Source organism: Pongo abelii, chromosome 4 (genome assembly GCF_028885655.2).
Source record: "Pongo abelii isolate AG06213 chromosome 4, NHGRI_mPonAbe1-v2.0_pri, whole genome shotgun sequence".
NCBI lineage: Eukaryota > Metazoa > Chordata > Mammalia > Primates > Hominidae > Pongo > Pongo abelii.
This window is the reverse complement of record NC_071989.2, coordinates 147,101,042-147,121,652: the sequence shown is the minus strand read 5'-3', so window position 1 is coordinate 147,121,652 and position 20,611 is coordinate 147,101,042. Positions and strand designations below refer to the sequence as shown.

General features: G+C 47.0%; 1 long non-coding RNA gene across 1 annotated transcript in view; it reads right to left on the bottom strand.

The window, feature by feature from the left end:
• Window positions 1–12,817: 12,817 nt before the first annotated feature.
• Window positions 12,818–20,611, bottom strand: part of LOC134761464 (uncharacterized) — a 111,786-nt gene continuing 103,992 nt past the window's right edge. The window contains exon 6 of the long non-coding RNA XR_010140102.1: window positions 12,818–13,523. This is a non-coding gene — a long non-coding RNA (uncharacterized LOC134761464). The remainder of the gene's footprint in view (window positions 13,524–20,611) is intronic.

Genomic DNA, 20,611 nt, shown 5'->3' with positions numbered 1-20,611 from the left:
CTAATATAAGCCTGAGCAGAAAACAAAGTCATGTATACCTAAAACTTATTAATTCATTTGCTCATACAATAATAATTGTTTTAACACACTCAGTGAGTAAAAATAATAATAGCTCATGTTTACTAAGTCTTTGGTGTATGCCAGGCTCTGTGCTAAGTGCTTCATATTTCTTTATTTTTTATTTTATTTTATTTTTTTTGAGACAGAGTCTCGCTCTGTCACCAGGCTGGAGTGCAGTGGCGCGATCTCGGCTCACTGCAACCTCCGCCTCCCAGGTTCAAGCGATTCCCCTGCCTCAGCCTCCTGAGTAGCTGGGACTACAGGCTCACACCACCACATTTGGCTAATTTTTTTTTTGTATTTTAGTAGAGACAGGGTTTCACCATGTTGGCCAGGATGGTCTCGATCTCCTGACCTCGTGATCCGCCCGCCTCGGCCTCCCAAAGTGCTGGGATTACAGACATGAGCCACCGCGCCTGGCCAAGTGCTTCATATTTCATCCAGGCCTCTCAACAATCCTACAGTAGTTACTGTTGTATTCCTCATTCTATAAATGAGAAAACAGAGACTTAGTTCATGCTGAGATTATGTGGCAATGCTGGGGCCCAGATCTGCCAGAATCCAGAACCATGCTATTTTTTAGTTGTTGTTGTTTTTTCGAAATGGAGTCTTGCTCTGTCACCCAGGCTGGAGCACGATCTCAGCTCACTGCAACCTCCGCCTCCCAGGTTCATGCCATTCTCCTGCCTCAGCCTCCCGAGTAGCTGGGATTACAGGCACCTGCCACCACACCCAGCTAATTTTTGTATTTTAGTATAGACAGGGTTTCATCACATTGGCCAGGCTGGTCTTGAACTTCTGACCTTGTGATCCACCCGCCTCAGACTTTCAAAGAGCTGGGATTACAGGTGTGAGCCACAGCGCCCGGCCCAGAACCACGCTCTTAACCACTCCCACTTAGTCTCTGAAATGTCAATGGCTTTTTAAAAATCTTTCTTGAAAAGCCACATTCAGAATAGTTTTCCTGTCAAGACGATACCATAATGGAGGTGATTTAAATGCCTTGTTGTTATGCTATATACGTCTTGTCTTTTTACACAGCTTCAAGCGGTCTGACAGGTGGGGCTGTTTGGGGAGTTAGGGGGTCCCAGGACGAGGGCTTCACTTGCATCCCTTTCAGGCCTCTTCTAACAGAGGGTGCCATTGGCTTTACCCAGTGAGTTAAATTTTAAATAAAAAGAACCAAACTTAGGCCCTTGACACTTATGAAAGATGTGTAAGCTTCTCTTTATTCATGTTATTCATCTTCCCTGTAGAAACTAGAATCAAGATTTAGTTCTTAAAATCAGTCAGCAGTGGGTGTTCATGATTCTTCCCTTTCTGATATGATCAAAGATGTGTACATAAAAACAAACACTTCCCACCCCTTTCATGCTCATATTTTTGTTGATAACAAAGGGGAAAAAGAACCTAGGGGGGAAACGTTAAAGACTGTGACAACCAAGTAAAATTATATCTGAAAAGAAGTAGTTTTAAAGGAGAGAGGGTTGGAGGAGGAGGAATGTGTTTTTTTTTCTTCTCTTTGAAGTATCAGTCGGCTTTATTTTGGAAACCTGGCTCTTTGTATTCACCATTGTAAAAATTCTTTTTTGTGTGGCATTTTTAGATTTTTATAGGGGTAGGAAATGTGCTATCAAAATAAGAATTGTTTCATGGTAATATAAACCAAATTAAATTAATACATTTTAGATTTCAGATGTATTGGTGAATGAGTCACCTGTCTTCTTTCATTGTTTCTGTTGCCTAACAACAATCTCTTTTGAATTCCAAGAAACTTGGAGAAAAAGAAAACCTTTTGGAACAGAGCAAAGAGGTACATCTGCCAGGAATCTTTACATGCCCCCGTAGATCCCTGTATGGACACTCTGAATACAGGTGGACTTCAAGTAGAAGCCAGCCCAGGCTTTGGTTTTGGTTTTTGCATACTGAATTTCATTATGGGTTGACTGGAGTCAGGTGGCATGAGCTGGCCCCGGGATTCCCAGACTCCATGAGCTCGCAGTGGAGTCTGGCAAACCTAGATTCCTTCCTGGCTCCCTCCATCAGTTCTTAGCAGTCCAGTTTCTCTTTTTCTTTAAGCACAATAAATCACTCTTCTGTCTGCCTGCAAGTCTGGCAGCACCTGCCCTCTATCACAAAAAGCTATTATCATATTCATTCATTCATTTGTTGACCCAGTCAACAAATATTTTGGAGCACCTACTATGTGCTGTGCATTGTACTGAGCCAGGAGATACAGTGGTGAACAGCATTCATGAAATGTACACTCTGCTCTGTCACCCAGGGTGGAGTGGAGTGGCACAATCACGGCTTACTGCAGCCTCAACCTCCTGGGCTAAAGCAATCCTCCTACCTCAGCCTCCTGTGTAGCTGGGACTACAGACATGCACCACCACGCCCAGCCAATTTTTGTATTTTTTTGTAGAGACTGGGTTTCACCATGTTGCCCAGGCTGGTCTTGAACTCCTGGACTCAAGTGATCTGCCCATCTTGGCCTCCCAAAGTGCTGGGATTACAGACATGAGCCACCGCACGAACTTGGCCTGCGTTTTTTAAGACCACTTCGCTGTATAAAGAATAAAGTATAAAGTATAAGAGAACATGAATGAATGCCTGTCATCTTTTTTTTTTTTTTTTCAAAAACAGGGTCTCACTTTGTCACCCAGGCTGCAGTGCAGTGGCGCGATCATGGCTCACTGCAACCTCTAGCACCTGGGCTCAAGAGGTCCTACCAACTCAGCCTCCCAAGGAGCTGGGACTACAGATGCATGCCACCACACCCTAAGGTAAATTTTTGTGTTTTTATAGAGACAGGTTTTACCATGTTGCCCAGGCTGTTCTGAAACTCCTGGGCTTAAGGGATCGACCCACCTCCGTCTCCCAAGGCACTGAGATTATAGGCATGAGCCACTGCGCCTGGCCTATCATCATTTATTCATTTATTCATCTATGCAAAAATATTCTTTGAGTGCCTAATTGCTAAGCAATGGGACAAGCACTGGCAAGTCACACTGACAAAATATCATCCCGCCACTCAAGGAGCTTATAGGTCAGCTGGGGAGACAAAGAAGAACATAGGCCCTTATAATGAGCTAAGTACGGTGCTAGGGGAAATATCCGTATGTTATGGTAACCCAGAGGAATTCATTCATTTATTCGTTTAGTAAATATTTACGTGCCAAACTCTTGGGACCCAATGGTGACCCAAGCAGACAAGACACATCCCCCTACAGTGTTTACAGAGTAGTGTGGGAGACAGACATTAATGAAATGCTCTTACAGACCTATCATTACCCATTGTCATATGAGTTATAAAAGAAAAATAACAGGCCGGGCACGGTGGCTCACGCCTGTAATCCCAGCACTTTGGGAGACCGAGGCAGGTGGATCACTTGAGGTCAGGAGTTCGAGACCAGCCTGGCCAACATGGTGAAACCCTGTCTCTACTAAAAATACAAAAAAAAAAAAAAATTATCTGGGCATGGTGGCAGGCGGCTGTAATCCCAGCTACTCGGGAGGCTGAGGCAGGAAACTCGCTTGAACCTGGGAGGCGGAGGTTGCACTGAGCTGAGATTGCGCCACTGCACTCCAGCCTGGGTGACAGAGCGAGACTCTGTCAAAAAAAAAAAAAAAGAAAGGAAGGAAAGAAAGGAAGGAAGGAAGGAAATAGAGTGTAAGAGTGTAACAGGGGGGCCTAGTGTACTCTAAGATGACTCAGGAGAAGCTGTTTGAGCTGATGTCTGAAGACGGGTTGCATGTAAGTAGTTGAGTAGATAAAAGAGAGGGATACTATCATATCAGGGATTCAGGAGAAAAAAAAAGAGAGAGAGAGAGAGAGGGGAAGAGTGCTGTGGACCCATTGAGCTCCAGCCCAGCTCCAATTCTGTGGGTCAGGAAAGACTTTCTAACATCTAAGCTGAGTCCAGAAGGATGAGTAGGAGTGAGCCAGCTAAGGAGGAGTTGGGGTGGAAGGAAAGCATTCCAGAGCAGCAGACAGCTTGTGCAAAGGCACACAGGCAGCTGGGCGTGGTGGCTCATACCGGTAATCCCAGCACTGTGGGAGGCCAAGATGGGTGGACCGTTTGAGCCCAGGAATTCGAGACCAACCTGGGTGACATAGTGAAACCCTGTCTCTACAGGAAAAAAAAAAATTGAAAAAAAATTGAAAAAAAAAAAAAAAAAAGCTGGGCATGGTGGAGTGCACCTATGGTCCCAGCTACCCAGGAAACTGAGGTGGGAGGGAAGTCGAGGCTGCAGTGAACCGTGGTGGCACCATTGCTTTCCAGCCTGGGTGACAGAGCAAGGCCCTGTAGAAAAAAAAAAAACCATGGAGGCAACAGACCATAGTGGATTGGAGGGAAAAACAAGCGGTTCAGGCCAGGTGCAGTGGCTCATGCCTGTAATCCCAGCACTTTGGGAGGCCGAGGCAGGCAGATCACGAGGTCAGGAGATCGAGACCATCCTCGCTAACACAGTGAAACCCCGTCTCTACTAAAAATAAAAAAAAATTAGCCAGGCGTGGTGGTGCGCGCCTGTAGTCCCAGCTACTCAGGAGGCTGAGGCAGGAGAATGGCGTGAACCTGGGAGGTAGAGCTTGCAATGAGCCGAGATCGTGCCACTGCACTCCAGCCTGGGCAACAGAGCAAGACGCCATCATAAAAAAAAAAAAAAAAAAGTGGTTCAATAAGCTGGGCTGTAGAGTGGGAGATGTGGTCGGAGAATGGAAACATCAGCTGGATCAAATCCTAACATGCTAAGAAGGGCATGCTAAGGGCAGTAAGGAATAGCTGAAGGAGTTCAAGCAGGAGAATGACCTGGTCAGATGGAGCATTAGAAACTGCTCTGGCCGCAGAAAGGAGGCTGGGCTAAGCCCCCACACGATGCCACACTTTATCCAGCACGGCAATTCTACTGAGAGTGGGCGTTATGCCCTCAGAAAATTCCTTTTGGGATTTTTTTGAGATGAGTGAGGACCCGTTTGGCAAATGACACTGGCCACCCCATTACTGCCTCTCCTCACTGTCCAGGGCCCAGGCCTGGAACAGCAAAAGCCCTGAATTTGGAGGCATCTGCTTGTTGTACTGAGCAACAACCCATCGTTGACCCCAGCACTGGGCATGCCAGGGACTCCAGTTTCCTCTGCCTAATGGAGCATAATGTTGCACCACAATGCAAGGTCTCTTTAGTTATCAAAGGTCCCTCAATAATTTTCTTAGGGTGAGGCCATGACACCCCTGACTACTATCATTCATCCCCAGCAGTCCTTTTTTTTTTTTTTGAGACGTGTTCACCCTCTGTCACCAGGCTGGAGTGCAGTGGCATGATCTAGGCTCACTGCAACCTCCGACTCCCTGGTTCAAGCAATTCTCCTGCCTCAACCTCCCGAGTAGCTGGGATTACAGGCATGCGCCACCACGCCCAGCTAAATTTTGTACTTTTAGTAGAGACGGGGTTTCACCATGTTGGCCAGGCTGGTCTCGAACTCCTGGCCTCAGGTAATAGGCCTGCCTCGGCCTCCCAAAGTGCTGGGACTACAGGCGTGAGCCATTGCGCCTGGCCTGACAGGCAACATGCTAAGAACATTCATAAATTCGTTCATGTATGTAATAATTCTACAAGGTAGATACTAGCATCATCACCCCTGTTTTGTAGATAAAGAAATTAAGGCACGGGGAAGTTGAATAATTTCACCATAGTTACAGACAGAAAGTGCCAGCGCAAGGTGTTGAACCCAGGCAACCTGAGTCCAGAGGCCAACCTTTTAACCATTATACTACACAACCATGGCAACTATAGAAGTGCACTGCTCACATTTCCCTTTGAGAGAACTGCTGTGGAGAGTTGACTGACCTTGGAATTTATCACAGCATTCACATAAAGGCCACACTCTTCCCCTGAGCCGCTATCAGCCAATGACTGAGCATGGTGGAGTAACTAGAGTTAGACCACTCCTGCCCAACATGAGATCTTCCGATAAGCAGCACTTTTTGTGTATGTGCTAAAATATATATAACATAAAACCAACTATTTAACTGCTTTTAAATATACAGTTCAGTGGCATTAAGTATATTCAAATTGTGCAACTATCACCATCCACCATCCATCTCAACAACTTTTTCATGTTCCCAAACTGAAACTCCATATCCATTAAACAATAACTCAGCTGGGTGTGGTGGCTCACATCTGTAATCTCAGTACTTTGCGGGGCCGAGGCGGGCAGATCACCTGAGGTCGGGAGTTCGAGACCAGCCTGACCAACCAACATGGATAAACCCCGTCTCTACTAAAAATACAAAATTAGCCGGGTGTGGTGGCACAAGCCTGTAATCCCACCTACTAGGGAGGCTGAGGCAGGAGAATCACTTGAACCCGGGAGGCAGAGGTTGCGGTGAGCCAAGATTGCCCCATTGTACTCCAGCCTGGGCAACAAGAGTGAAACTCCATCTCGAAAACAACAACAATAACAAAAAACAGTAACTCTCTATTAGTCTCCTCCCCCTACCCCTAGCAAACACGATTGTACTTTTTTTGTTTGTTTTGTTCTGTTTTTGTTTTTGTTTTGAGACAGAGCCTCACTCTTTCGCCCAGGCTGGAGTTCAGTGGCACAGTCTCAGCTCAATGCAACCTCCACCCGCCAGGTTCAAGAGATTTTCCTGCCTCAGCCTCCCAAGTAGCTGGGATTATAGGTGCCTGCCACCACGGCCTGGCTAATTTTTGTATTTTTCGTAGAGACGGGGTTTCACCATGTCGGCCAAGCTGGATTATACTTTTTCTCTATGAATTTGACTACTCTAGATATCTCATATCAGTGGAATCATGCAGTATTTGTCCTTTTGTGACTGGCTTATTTCACTTAGCATAATGCCTTCAAGGCTCATCCACGTTGTAGCGTGTCTTAGAATTTCCTTCCTATTAAAGACAGAATAGGCCAGGCGCGGTGGCTCACGGCCTGTAATCCCAGCACTTTGGGAGGCTGAGGCGGGCAGATCACCTGAGGTAAGGAGTTTGAGAGCAGCCTGGCCAACATGGTGAAACCCCATTCTACTAAAAATACAAAAATTAGCTGGGCGTGGTGGCAAGGCAGCTGTAATCCCAGCTACTCAGGAGGCTGAGGCAGGAGAATCGCTTGAACCCAGGATGTGGAGGTTGCAGTGAGCCAATATCACACCATTGCACTTCAGCCTAGGGGACAAGAGCGAGACTTTGTCTCAAAATAAATAAATAGTAAAATAAAGACAGAATAATATTACATGGCATGTGTACACCACACTTTGTTTATCCATTCATCTGGTGGGCAACCTTTGCTCAAAGACTCTCAATCAGCCTGGCTGAGACTTTTTCAGAATGTCACTTCAGTCTGACATTCCTCCTACCTATCCTCCCTCATTCTCCATCTCCTTTTACAGATTGTCACGCCTGCATCACAGTCAGAAAGCTCTCACCACCTTTTCCTGCTCCTCCTCCTTTATCCTTCACAGATGTTCCCTCGTTGATGTCTCGCATGCCTAAACTCAGCTTGGTGTCTGTTTCTCAGAGGACTGTATGGACACGACAGCCTCTTTTTTTTTTTTTTCCTTGAGACAGAGTCTCACTCTGTTGCCTAGGCTGTAGTGCAGTGGCATGATCCCGGCTCACTGCAACCTCTGACTCCTGGATTCAAGCGATTCTCCTGCCTCAGCCTACCCACTAGCTGGAATTATAGGCACCCGCCATCATGTCTGGCTTTTTTGTATTTTTAGTAGAGATGGGGTTTCACCATGTTGGCCAGGCTGGTCTCGAACTCCTGACCTCAGGTGATCCACCCTCCTTGGCCTCCCAAAGTGCTGAGATTACAGGCGTGAGCCACCACACCCAGACCCATTAATGTCCTGCATGCCTAAACTCAGCTTGGTGTCTGTTTCTCAGAGGACTGTACTGACATAACAGCCTCTTTTTTTTTTTTGAGACAGAATCTTGCTCTGTCACCCAAGCTGGAATGCAGTGGCGCGATCTCAGCTCACTTCAACCTCGGCCTCCTGGGTTCAAGTGATTCTCCTGCCTCAGCCTCCTGAGTAGCTGGGATTACAGGCCCGCGCCACCACACCTGGCTAATTTTTGTATTTTTTTAGTACAGACGGGGTTTCACCAGGTTGGTCAGGCTGGTCTCGAACTCCTGACCTCAGGTGATCTGCCCGCTTCAGCCTCTCAAAGTGCTGGGATTATAGGCATGAGCCACCGCGCCTGGCCACAACAGCCTCTTAATAAATATTATTTATCATTATTATTCTTGGAAAAAGGAAGATGTATTTAAAGTAAATTTGTAAAAACAATTTAAGATAGTTATATAGAATAATTGTGGATCATATATTCTTTTTAAAATTTCTTTTGCTATATAGCGTATATATTTGTATACATGTAGATATGTAGCTATTTCAATATAGAAAATTTAGAAAACAGATAAGTAGAAAGAAGAAAATTAAATTCACCTGCTATTCCATTACCCTAGATTTTCATTTTGGGGTGCATCTCTCTAGATGTTTATGTGTACATATCCAGTGTATCTTTCTTTTTCAGGAAACTGGCTACTCTCATAGTATTAATTGGGTACAGTTGACTCTGTAGAGCTCGGATTTCATAAACTGACCTAATTTAGGAGTGCATTAATTCATCCACTTCATTTAACAAACACTATTGAGCACAAGGAATACAAGATAAACACAGCCTTTGTCAATGGAAAACATACACTTTAGTGGTGGCTATCAACACACATCTCCCGTCAATTACAAAACACTGCTGTGTAGACTGAGAGGAGAGGAGGGCCACCCAGCCCAATCTGGTTTCCTGGAGAAAGTGATGTTTAAGTTGTAGTGTTTAAATCTTGAAGAACAGCTAGCAGTTAGTAAGGAAAAAGAGGAAAATTTAAGAGAGACATTGTCAGGCTAGAACCTAGGCATAGGGGGCCATGTACAATAGGCTTGGTTGCTCAAGGAGCAGATGACTCTATCTACAACCACCAAACACGATTACTGACTCTGTGTGTATGCTTGAGTATGTCTGTGTGTGTGTATAGCAGCCACTCAGACTGAGCAAGGGATAAGACTTTAACCAGTCAAGAACTCTTGGGCAGAGGCTATGAATGGAAAAAGCAGATACTTACATACCCTCCAGGGGAGGAGAGGAGCTAATTGATCCACAAGCTTAGACTGGAAATATCAGCCAAGAATTAAGCTCTCTAAGGGCAGAAATGGTAGCTTCTCTACCCTTGTGGAGTTCATAGGCCCAAGACAAAGCCACGTACAACAAGGACCCTCAGTTGTGACTAGTGCCCATGGCATCACTGCTTCTCTAAAGAGACCTCAGGTAAGAGGAAGACACTTCGGACAATCCTGGCATCATTCTAAGCCATCTCTTCTCAGGAGTGCGGTTGGTTCAACATGAAGTATGGAGTCTAGCATCTTGGAAGTGGTGCAGAAAAAATGTAAAAGCCCAGCATTTCCCTGAATCAATCTGAATTATTTATCAATGTCAGCAGCAGCACTGCCCTTCACAGAATTTTCAAGAGAAGGTTGTAGGTCAGCAGGAAGTAAGTGTTGTTTCCAATATTGTTTTGATGTTAACTTTTTTTTTTGATTGTCAGGAGTAGACATTTTATTTTCTGCATCCTGTAATTCTTGTTGGCCAAGTGCTATTTTAGCACATGGGCATAAATAAAAGTATTCAATGATAATATCAAAAGGGCTCTAAGTGTGCTGACAGGCACCACCATCTCATTAAATGTGAATATCTTTACAGTGTAACTCGATTTAAAAAAAAAAAGAGGTAGACAACCACAGTATGGTATTTTTAGGTACGTAGGTGAGGCAGGCGCCCACACATGCCACCACATCCTTCTGAACAGTAAAGACGACTCTTCTCTTCTCCTGGGCTCAGAGGGGATGGGGCTGTGATGACCTGGCATTGCTTCCTCAGTGAAGCCTTCCTTGAGAATCAGCCAGCCCCCCACTCTCATCTCCAAAGCCCATGCTTGTCAAAGCAGCTGCCAGAAAGTGACACGGAAAGTCCAGGCTCAGCCAGGCATGGTGGCTCATGCCTGGAATCCCAGTGCTTTGGGAGGCCAAGGTGGGAGGATTGCTTGAGGCCAGGAGTTCAAGACTAGCCTGGGCAACATAATGAGACTCTGTCTCTACAAAAAATTTAAAAATTAGCCAGCCATGCTGGTGCATGCCTGTAGTTCTAGCTACTTGGGAGGCTAAGGCAGGAGGATTGTTTGAGCTCAGGAGTTTGAAGCTACAGGGAGCCATGATCGTGCCACTGTACTCCAACCTAGGTGACAGATTGAAACTGTGTAAAAAAGACAAGAGAGTCATGGCCCATCTCTGTGGTCAGTGAAGCCTCGGCACCGAGATGGACAGGAACACGCCTAGTCATGGTAACTGGACCCCTAAAGACAGCAATCACGAAGGCCACGACTGTCCAGGGGTCTGCATGTTCTGTGCATGGGAGAAATGTCACCACCTCCCTCAGGCACAGGCCTGGCCAGGGGTCGTCACTGGCTGGGTGAACACCCACTGGTCTTCTCAGCCAACTTGGCAGTCAGGATAAAAATAACACCAGCCGCATCATTTTCCAAAATTAAGGGCGATGCTATAGCAAATGTATGCAGATGTATACAGACACAGATGGGAACAAGTGTATTTAATTGTAAATGAGTCAGAACGGAGCAAATGAGATTTCCCTTATATTTGGGTTCCAAAAATTACAGAGAAAATGTGCCTGAGGCAGAAACAAACTAAAAAAAAAAAAAAAAAAAAAAAAATGGAGGTAGGTTATTGAGGCAGAGCCACATGGGAGAGAACCTTTGGACCCAGAAGGCTGGGATGGCTTTGGCCACCTCTAGGGATTATGAAACTGTTCTGGCTCCAGAGAACTCAATCCCAGAGGCTCTGAAGTGGCCACAATGCTAATGGGATGAACACAGGCCCAGCTGAGCAGGACTCACTGTGTCTCAGCCTCACAGTGTCAGAGAAAGCAGGGAAAGGAACAGAGGGCTGTAATGGGACTGTCCCCTAGCAGGGAGCCAAAGGCCAGCTTTTGTCTTCTCAGAGAAACAAGCAGAGACAGAGAAACAGAGAAAAGGAAAAAAAACACCTCTGCCCAGCTCCATGTGGCCAGACAGGGGGAGAGAGAGAAACGTGAATGGCAACGGAATACTTTTGTTTGGAGAACGCCATTTCTCCTAAACGGCTTCAAGGCAGGCACCTAGAAACGTGCCAGGGTCTTGGCAGACATTCAGTAAATACTGGAAGGAAAGGAAAGAGAAAGGATGGAAGGCGGGCGGACTGCGTCATCCTGCAAGTCCCTCCCATTCTGTGGAGTGGAGAACTGCAGAAGCTCTAAGGCAGATCACCCAAGTAAAAAGGAACACCCTCCCTGGCGCAGGGGAATGTGGGGACTGAGCGAGCGTGAAAAGTGAGCCACACCTTCTCCCCAGGCTGCCTACCCTGTAAGCTCACTCTCCTCCAGAGGGAGCACCTCCTGTGCCTAAGCAATAGTAATTTGCCCCTCAGAGAACAGAAAAACTGGTTTCACCACAGCAGGAGGCCCAGCTATCCCCAGGGCAGCAATCTGACACCAAGTCAGGAAGCTCTGTGCATCTGGGCAGGCTCAGAACTCGGCAGAGGGTCTGGCACCTTGTAGGCATTTCTCGAGTGCCAGCTAGTAAATGAAGTTATGAATGCATGCACGCATGTATGAATGCAACAAAGATGCGCTACCCACACTAACATGGTCTTGCTCTGTGGTTTGGACCCTTTTCCCTCCCTCCCCAGGCTTGCTTCTTTTGTGACTCTGCCTCCCAACCTGCAGGAACAGCAAACTCCACCTTTTTCCGCAGGTCCAGCTCCCCTGGCTGGAGGATTCCGGGAAGGCAGGAAGCACAAAGTCTCCTCTTGGGGAAAGAGCCGGGGGGCACTTTTATCCCCAGCCAACCCTGCATTGTTTGGCTGATCATATTTGCAGTCCTGGCCTATCTCCCCAGAAAGCCCAGAAGGCAAGGTTGGCCTTGCTGACATTTCAACTCAAGGCCACCCTCACCATACCCGCAGCCGGCTCTCACCTACTGTACCCACATCCAGTATTTCAGCCCCAAAGAAATCAGATCTTGTGTGTCTGGTGTTCTATAATGGTTCTATAATGGGAGGTGGGAGGGTTGCAGGGGGTGTCCAAGTGCTCTGAGAACCACATACCCAGGACAGCACATGTCTCAGCCCCACGGGCCCTCTGAGCCAGACTCTCAGTGCGCGTCCCTGCCAGTTGCCAGTGGATACAGAAACAAAAGAGGGAAATGAAGAAACAATGCTCTTGCACAATGCCCAAGAGAGCTGTGGGCATCCGGGCATCATCTCTGCCACTCCAGTCTGCCATATACCAGCCTGGTGGAAGGGCTTACTTCAAATGAAGTCAAGGAGAGCTGAAGAACTGGCTCCAAGCCGAGCCCCACATCTGCTTTTCACAGGCCTGTGTCCTTTTTTTTGAGATGGAGTTTTGCTGTTGTCACCCAGGCTGGAGTGCAGTGGCGCGATCTCGGCTCACTGCAACCTCTGCCTCCCGGGTTCAAATGATTCTCCTGCCTCAGCCTCCCGATCAGCTGGGACTACAGGCACGCACCACCACACCCAGCTAATTTTTGCATTTTTAGTAGAGACAGGGTTTCACTGTGTTGGCCAGGCTCATCTCAAACTCCTGACCTTGTGATCCACCTGCCTTGGCCTCCCAAAGTGCTGGGATTACAGGCATGAGCCACCGCACCTGGCTTGCCCGGTTAATTTTTGTATTTTTAGTAGAGACGGGGTTTCCTCATGTTGGCCAGTCTGGTCTTGAACTCCTGACCTCAGGTGGTCCACCAGCCTTGGCCTCCCAAATTGCTAGGATTACAGGCATGAGTCACCGTGCCCGGCTTCACAGGCCTGTTTTCAACACTGGCTTCCTACAAAAGCGCTGGCCATTTTCTTCAACCCGCCTCCCCTGCCTGCCCTGGCTTTGTTCGTCTGACTCTGCACCATATTTCTGCTTTTTAGCCTTCCATCTTCCTTACACTTGTTTTTCTTCTTCTTCCTGTCTCTTTCTTCTTCCCTTCTCTTTCTTCTTCTCCCCGTCTTCCTCACCTGCTCCATTTGTTCAGCACTTTACAGTTTATGAAGTGCTTTCGGGTACATCGGGCATACGATGAGTTCAGGGGCATTGATGACAAAGTGGGGACCATAGCATATACCAAATTAGACAATTAGAAAGCACATTTTGTTAAAATGGAGAGAAGAAAGAGACTCACGAGGACTTCAAAATAAGTGGAAAAATCATCTCGTGGAAGCTTCATGCTGACGCTGGGCTTTGGAAAAGCAACCCCTCTTTCATCTTCTCCATGCGAGGCCTGAGGACTGACATCTCTGCTTGTGTTTTGTGAGACATCTGTCTTGGTTTGGGGTATCCTGAAACAGGGGTTCAAGTGCAAATAGTTTATTAGGAGGTGATTCCAGGAAACATTGGTAGGGGAGTGAGGAAGTAAGAAATAAAAAGAGAAGGGCAGGCCGGGCTATGTACTGTTCTCACTAACTGGAATGCTCTTCTCTTTCTTATCCAAATGTTGGGCCAGGTGCGTGGCTCACACCTGTAATCCCAGCACTTTGGGAGGCCAAGGCGAGCAGATCGCCTGAGGTCAGGAGTTCAAGACAATCCTGGACAACACGGTGAAACCCAGTCTCTACTAAAAATACAAACAATTAGCCAGGCACGGTGGCATGCGCCTATAGTCCCAGCTACTCGAGAGGCTGAGGTAGGAGAATTGCTTCAGTCTGGGAGGTGGAGGTTGCAGTGAGCCGAGATCACGCCATTGCACTCCAGCCTGGGTGACAGAGCGAGACCTTGTCTCAAAAAATAAAAATAAAATAAAAATAAAAAAATAAAAGAGAAGGAAACCACTAAGTGGTGTATATTAACTCACTGCAAGGACGGCTGAGGGGCCCTAGAAGACAATGAGGAACATGCATCAGGGCTATCCCAACTGAGCAACTGAGGGGTGAGGAAGCTGGGGCATTTATCCACCAACACCAATGCCCCCCACCCCCTCAACAACATGTGTACGCACACACATACACTTCTGTCATTGATTGGGAGCTGCTTCCTGAGCTGAGCCATTCACTTACTGGCACTCCCTACTTTCCCTTTGTAGAGAGGCCAGGTGTGTTCCTGTGGCCAGAACAAAGCCCTCGGGCAGCGCCCCAGGTGTTTGCGTGATCAGTCTCTGGGTAGAGAGGTGAGGACTAAGAGGATTTAAGCGAGGCAACAACATCTGCTACAAACCCCTGTAGCCTTCCAACTTGCACCCTTTAACTTGAGCCAGTTTGAGTGGGTTTCTATCCCTTGAAGCTAAACAGTCCCTCACTAAGCTATCTCCCCTTTTCCTCATTACTCCCAGTAGATAAGCACAAAGCTTCCTTACCCTCTCTCCTTTCTCTTGTCCCTGTTGCCCTCAAATGTCCCTCCTCCCCATCTCAAAATGCCTTCGCATCTCCACCCATTTCTTTTTCCTTTGCTTTGAGCTTGGAAACTTTCCCTTCCACATGAGCTTTTGCACACACAGACACACACATCCTACTTCCTCCAAGACGTTGTTCTGTCAGTAACCCTCCTTGAATGATGAACAGGAGATCTAAAGGGAGAATGTTCCAGGCAGAGGAAGAGCAAGAGCCAGCTCTTACCCAGGGTCTAAGGGGGCCCCCGCCCGATGCCTTCCTGTCATCCAGGATACAAAGTCCAAGACCTGAGTCTGGAACTCAATACCTTAATCTGATTTACTGTTTCTACCTCATCTACTTCTGTCTTTCCTACGCACCTCACGAATCAACCAACATGTATTGAGGGCTTTACTATATACCAGGCATGGACCAGCCCTAGGGGAACAGTAGTTAATAAGACAGACACAGTCACACAGTCCCTGTCCTCAGAGAGTCTACAGCCCATCAGGGATGGAGAAGAGAGAGATGGGGTACAGATCACAGGAAGGCTGCCCTTCTCTGAACCAGTAAGCATTTGGAGAAGGAGCCTAGGGCCACCTACCCTCCTGGTTTCTATGCCTCTACCCATCTATTGTATCCAGCCTCCAACAATCTTCACCTCCTGGTATCCACATCTGGTGTAGTTCCTTCCCACACTGTGCCAGAGTTGATCTATGTGACCAATGTAGAATATAGCAGAAGTAATTGTATGTCGCTTCTGAGATCAGGTTATAAAAGACACTGCAGGCCAGGCGCGATGTCTCACACCTGTAATCCCAGCACTTTGGGAGGCCAAGGTGGGCAGATCACGAGGTGAGGAGATCGAGACCATCCTGGCTAATATGGTGAAACTCCATCTCTACTAAAAATACAAAAAATTGGCCAGGCATGGTGATGGGCGCCTGTAGTCCCAGCTACTCAGGAAGCTGAAGCAGGAGAATGGCGTGAACCTGGGAGGTGGAGCTTGCAGTGAGCCGAGATCACACCACTGCACTCCAGCCTGGGTGACAAAGCAAGACTCCGTCTCAAAAAAATAAATAAATAAATAAATAAAGACACTGCAGCTTCTGTCTTGGGCTCTCTCTTTCTCAGTCTCAGTCTCTCTCTCTCATCAGTTGCCATATCAAGTACCTCTATAGAGAAACTGAGACTTGCAGTAAACAGCCATGTCAGTGACTCGTCTTAGAAGTAGACCCTCCAGCCCCAGTAAAGCCTTCAGATGACTGCTGAAGCTGGGGCATTTATCCACCAACACCAACACCCCCCACTCCCCCAACAATGTGTGTACACATGCACATACACTTCTGTCATTGATTGGGAGCTGCTTCCTGAGCTGAGCCATTCACTCTCTGGCACTCCCTACTTTCCCTTTGTAGAGAGGCCAAGTGTGTTCCTGTGGCCAGAACAAAGCCCTCAGGCAGCGCCCCAGATGTTTATGTGACTGCAGCCCCAGGCAATGCAACCTCTTGAGAGACCCTGTGTCAGAACCATCTTGCTAAGCTGCTCCTCAATTTCTTTTTTTCTTTCTTTCTTTTTTTTTTTTTTTTTGAGATGGAGGTTCACTCTTGTTGTCCAGGCTGGAGTGCAATGGCACGATCTCGGCTCACTGCAACCTCTGCCTCCCAGGTTCAAGTGATTCTCCTGCCTCAGCCTCCTGACTAGCTGGGATTACAGGTGCCCACCACCATGCCGGGCTAATTTTGTATTTTTAGTAGAGACGGGGTTTCATCATGTTGGCCAGTCTGGTCTTGAACTCCTTACCTCAGATGATCTTCCCACCTCTGCCTCCCAAAGTGCTGGGATTACAGGGGTAAGCCACCATACCCTGCCCTGCTCCTCAATTTCTGGCCCTCAGAAACTGTGTGAGATAATAAATGTGTACTGTTTTGGCTGGGCGCAGTGGCTCACGCCTGTAATCCCACCACTTTGGGAGGCCAAGGCGGGTGGATCATGAGGTCAAGAGATCGAGACCATCCTGGCCAACATGGTGAAACCCCGTGTCTACTAAAAATACAAAAATTAGCTGGGCGTGGTGGCGTGTACCTGTAGTCTCAGCTACTCGGGAGGCTGAGGCAGGATAATTGATTGAATCTGGGAGGCGGAGGTTGCAGTGAGCTGAGATCGTGCCACTGCACTCCAGCCTGCCAATAGAATGAGACTCCATCTCAAAAAAAAAAAAAAAAAAGTATACTGTTTTAAGCTTCTTCATTTTGGGGTACTATGTTACATAGCAATAGACAACTAATACACTGCCTTTACCATATGCCCTTCCCCTCAATAGGCAGGGCTTTGTTGCTTGCCTCCTACAGATCTCTTTGTTCACCTGCTCACCAGCATTTCTTGGTAGGCCCAACAGAAAGTGTTACAGCATGGTTCTGAAGCTGCTTTCAAAGCTCGAAGTTGGCTGAAACACTGCATACTTTTTCTTTCTCTTGGCAGTTTTTCTCCTTAATTTATGTTCCCTTATACAATTCAAAGGAAAAAAGAAGCCATAATTTCCTGATTCATTTACACTCCCCAATTCCCTGTGGCTTTGTGAGAGTGATTCGATGTGAGAGGTCTTTCTCGGAGCCCCTTAAAGCAGTTCTACTCTCTCTGTGAACAAAAGAAGTGAGCTTGCCAAGAATAAATGCAACTTGGACCCCAAAAACCGTTGGAGCTGGATTTTAAACCTGGAATTTGTGTTCTCTGAGTGGGGTCCAAGCTTGGCACCTCTCTTGCCCTGCTCTGATTCAGTCGCTCTGCCTCATTGGACTGCTTTTTCCATTGGAGCTTCACAAACACTTCCCAGGGTGGCGTCCTCGGAGGTCATGATGAGATACACACTCAGTGCAGAGCCATCTTTGTGCTGTAGCACAGGACTTGGCATGCTTAGAACCGAATCACAGGACTGGAGTCTCCCAGCAGGGGGTTCAAGCTCTAGACTTTGGCTTCCCCTTTTCATTTTAATTTTCTATCCTGAGAAGCAGCTCTGAAAATTCTCAAGGGATATTAAACCACCTACGTGCCCCAAGTCACCACCCTAAGATTTGGCATTGAGGGGATCGTTTCTCCAGACTTTATGATAATTCAGGGTGGAAGATAAGGCAGAAAAGCGAGAACCAGTTTTAGTTATTTTGGGCATCATTGATTGTGTTCTGCTCCTTTGGAGTGAGTACAAATTGATCTAAAAGGCCTGAAGGAGTTGGGAGGATTCAGAATAATATTTATTGAAACGCTTTTATGTATAAGATTATTATTTCTCTTATTCTTCACAAGAACCAAGTGAAGGAAGAAGGAATTGAGGACAGTTTTATCTTTTTTTTTTGTAGAGATGGAGTCTCAGTTTGTTGCCCAGGCTGGTCTTGAACTCCTGGCCTCAAGTGATTCCCCTGCCTCAGCCTACCAAAGTGCTTGGATAACAGGGGATTGCAGGCATGAGCCGCCACCACCACACTTAGCCTTTTTTTTATTTTTTATTTTTTTGAGACAGGATCTCAGTCTGTTGCCCAGGCTGGAGTGCAATGGCACAATCATGGATCACTGCAGGCTTGGCCTCCTGGGCTCAAATGATCCTCCCACTTCAGCCTCCCAAATAGCTGGGACCACAGGTGTGAGCTGTCACGACTGGCTAACTTTTTGTATTTTTTTGTAGAGATGGGGTTTTGCCATGTTGCCCAGCCTGGTCTTAAACTCCTAGGCTCAAGCAATCTGCCCATCTCAGCCTCCCAAAGTGCTGAGATTATAGGCATTATAATATAGGAGCCACTGCTCCTGGCCTGGTGGTAATTTTAAAATATGGCTTCAGGCTGGGCATGGTGGCTCACGCCTGTAATCCCAGCACTCCGGGAGTCCAAGGTGAGCAGATCACTTGATGTCAGGAGTTCGAGACCAGCCTGGCCAACATGGTAAAACCCCATCTCTACTAAAAATACGAAAAATTAGCTGGGCATGGTGGCAGGCACCAGATTACAGAATCCAGCTACTTAGGAGATTGAGGCAGGAGAATCACTTGAACCCAGGAGGCAGAGGTTGCAGTGAGCTGAGATCAGGCCACTACACTCCAGCCTCGGTGACAGAGCAAGACTCTGTCTCAAAAATAAATAAATACATAAAAATAAAACATGGCTTCAAATTTTTTGATGCTTCTCTCATCAAGAAGTGGGGGCCAATTCTATGTCCTCTTTCCTTGAATCTGTACAGGTTGGTGACATCTTTGCCTATAGAGGATGGTGGAAATTATATTATGTGACTCCCAAGGCCAGGATTTAAAAGGCCATGAAGTTCCTGCCTTGTTGGCTGGGACACTCACTCTTGGAACCTGAAATCACCGTGTAAGAAGTCCCAAAGGTTACCATGCTTTGAGGAAGCCCAAGCCGTGTGCAGAGGCCATATAGAGATGCTTTGGTTGGCAGTCCCAGTTGAGCCCAGTTTCAAGTCATCCTAGCCCAAGCACCAGACATGCAAATGAAAAAGCCTCCAGATAATTCCAGCCATTAAAGACACCCACTCTTTCAGCTATGCCAGCTAAAGCCCCAGACATCATGAACTAGGGGCTTCAGGAATTGCCATTGTACCTCGTCCAAATTACTGACCCATAGAATCTGTGAGCACGATAAATTTTTTTTTATTTTTTATTTTTTGTAGAGACAGGGTCTCCCCATATTGCCCAGGCTGGTCTTGAACTCCTGGCCTCAAGCAATCCTCCTGCCTTGGCCTCCCAAGGTGTGGAGATTATGGGCGTGAGCCACTGCACCCAGCCCGTTTTTTTTTTTTTTTTTTTTTTTTCCTAATGCCACTAAGTTTGAGATTGTTGCACAACCACAGGTAATCATAGCAGTATTATTCCCATTGTACAGATGTGGAAACTGAGACTTGGAGAAATTAAGTTTTAAGGCGAGTGACAGGACAATTTGCACTCAGGTCTATTTGACTATAAACTCCATCTTTCCCACTACAGACCCAATAAAGGATGGGGTGAAGGGACTAACTGGGTTGGGGGAGGGAATCATACTGTTGTACTTTTCCTCATTTAAACCATACCCCAAATTCTGCACTCACCTTCTCATCACACGCAGACACGCCCACACACTTCAATTCCTGGGGACATTGGCAAAGATCAGTCCAGCTTCCCTGACTGGTTGATGTCAGATGCTGAGTGAAAAAAGCTGGAACAGAATCTTTGGGTCTGGAGGCCTCATCTCCAGCAGCACAGACCTGTATGCTGGTGCCTTATCGACCCATTTTTCAGGCAGATCCTGCTCTCCAAAGATGCTCTGAGCCATGACCTGCCTGATAACCAGTCAGTAGCCCTTTGAAGATTAGCCTAAAAAAAAATGGGTCCACTGGTGGGGTGGAGATGAGGGAGGTTTAGTTCTTTGTTTCCTGCAGAGAGAGGATATGAGTCTGCTCTCTCCTCTTCCCTGTTTACAATAGCGCTGAGGGTTTCATTTCATTAGTCTTTATAAAGTCTCTGGAGGATGTCAGGTGCCAGGTGCTATAATAAGTGTGAAATTTAACTACTTTTTCATCAAGGCAAAAAATCCAGCCTGCAGAGATTCAAGGGCAGGGAATCTGCTTGTAAAAGACAGGAACCCTATTGTCAACTTAAATAAATTGCAACTGAAGCATGATCTGGCACCGAATTATCACAGCAAGTCCTCTCAGGGGCTCTTGCTGACCAGCAAGGGATCAGCAGTAAGAATGTGGTCTTGGAAAGGGGCCAGGTTGAAGCCAAAATCCTGCTACCTCTCATGGCCAGGGGTTTCCAATGGCCTGTCATTTTTTCCCCCTGGAATATACCATTATCCCTACAGAGGCTCACTGTCCTGCTCTGCAGGCCTTCTTCAATACCCACCCCACATCCTCTCAGCCCCACCTCCCTGCGTCCCTGCTATTGCAATTATTTCTGGTGAGCCTTGCTGGCTGAGTTTTCTAAAGGTACAGCCCTGACCATTATTAACCCTTAAAGATCAAAATGCCAGGCAGGGGGTGGTAGCTCACGCCTGTAATCCCAGCACCTTGGGAGGCCGAGGCAGGCAGAT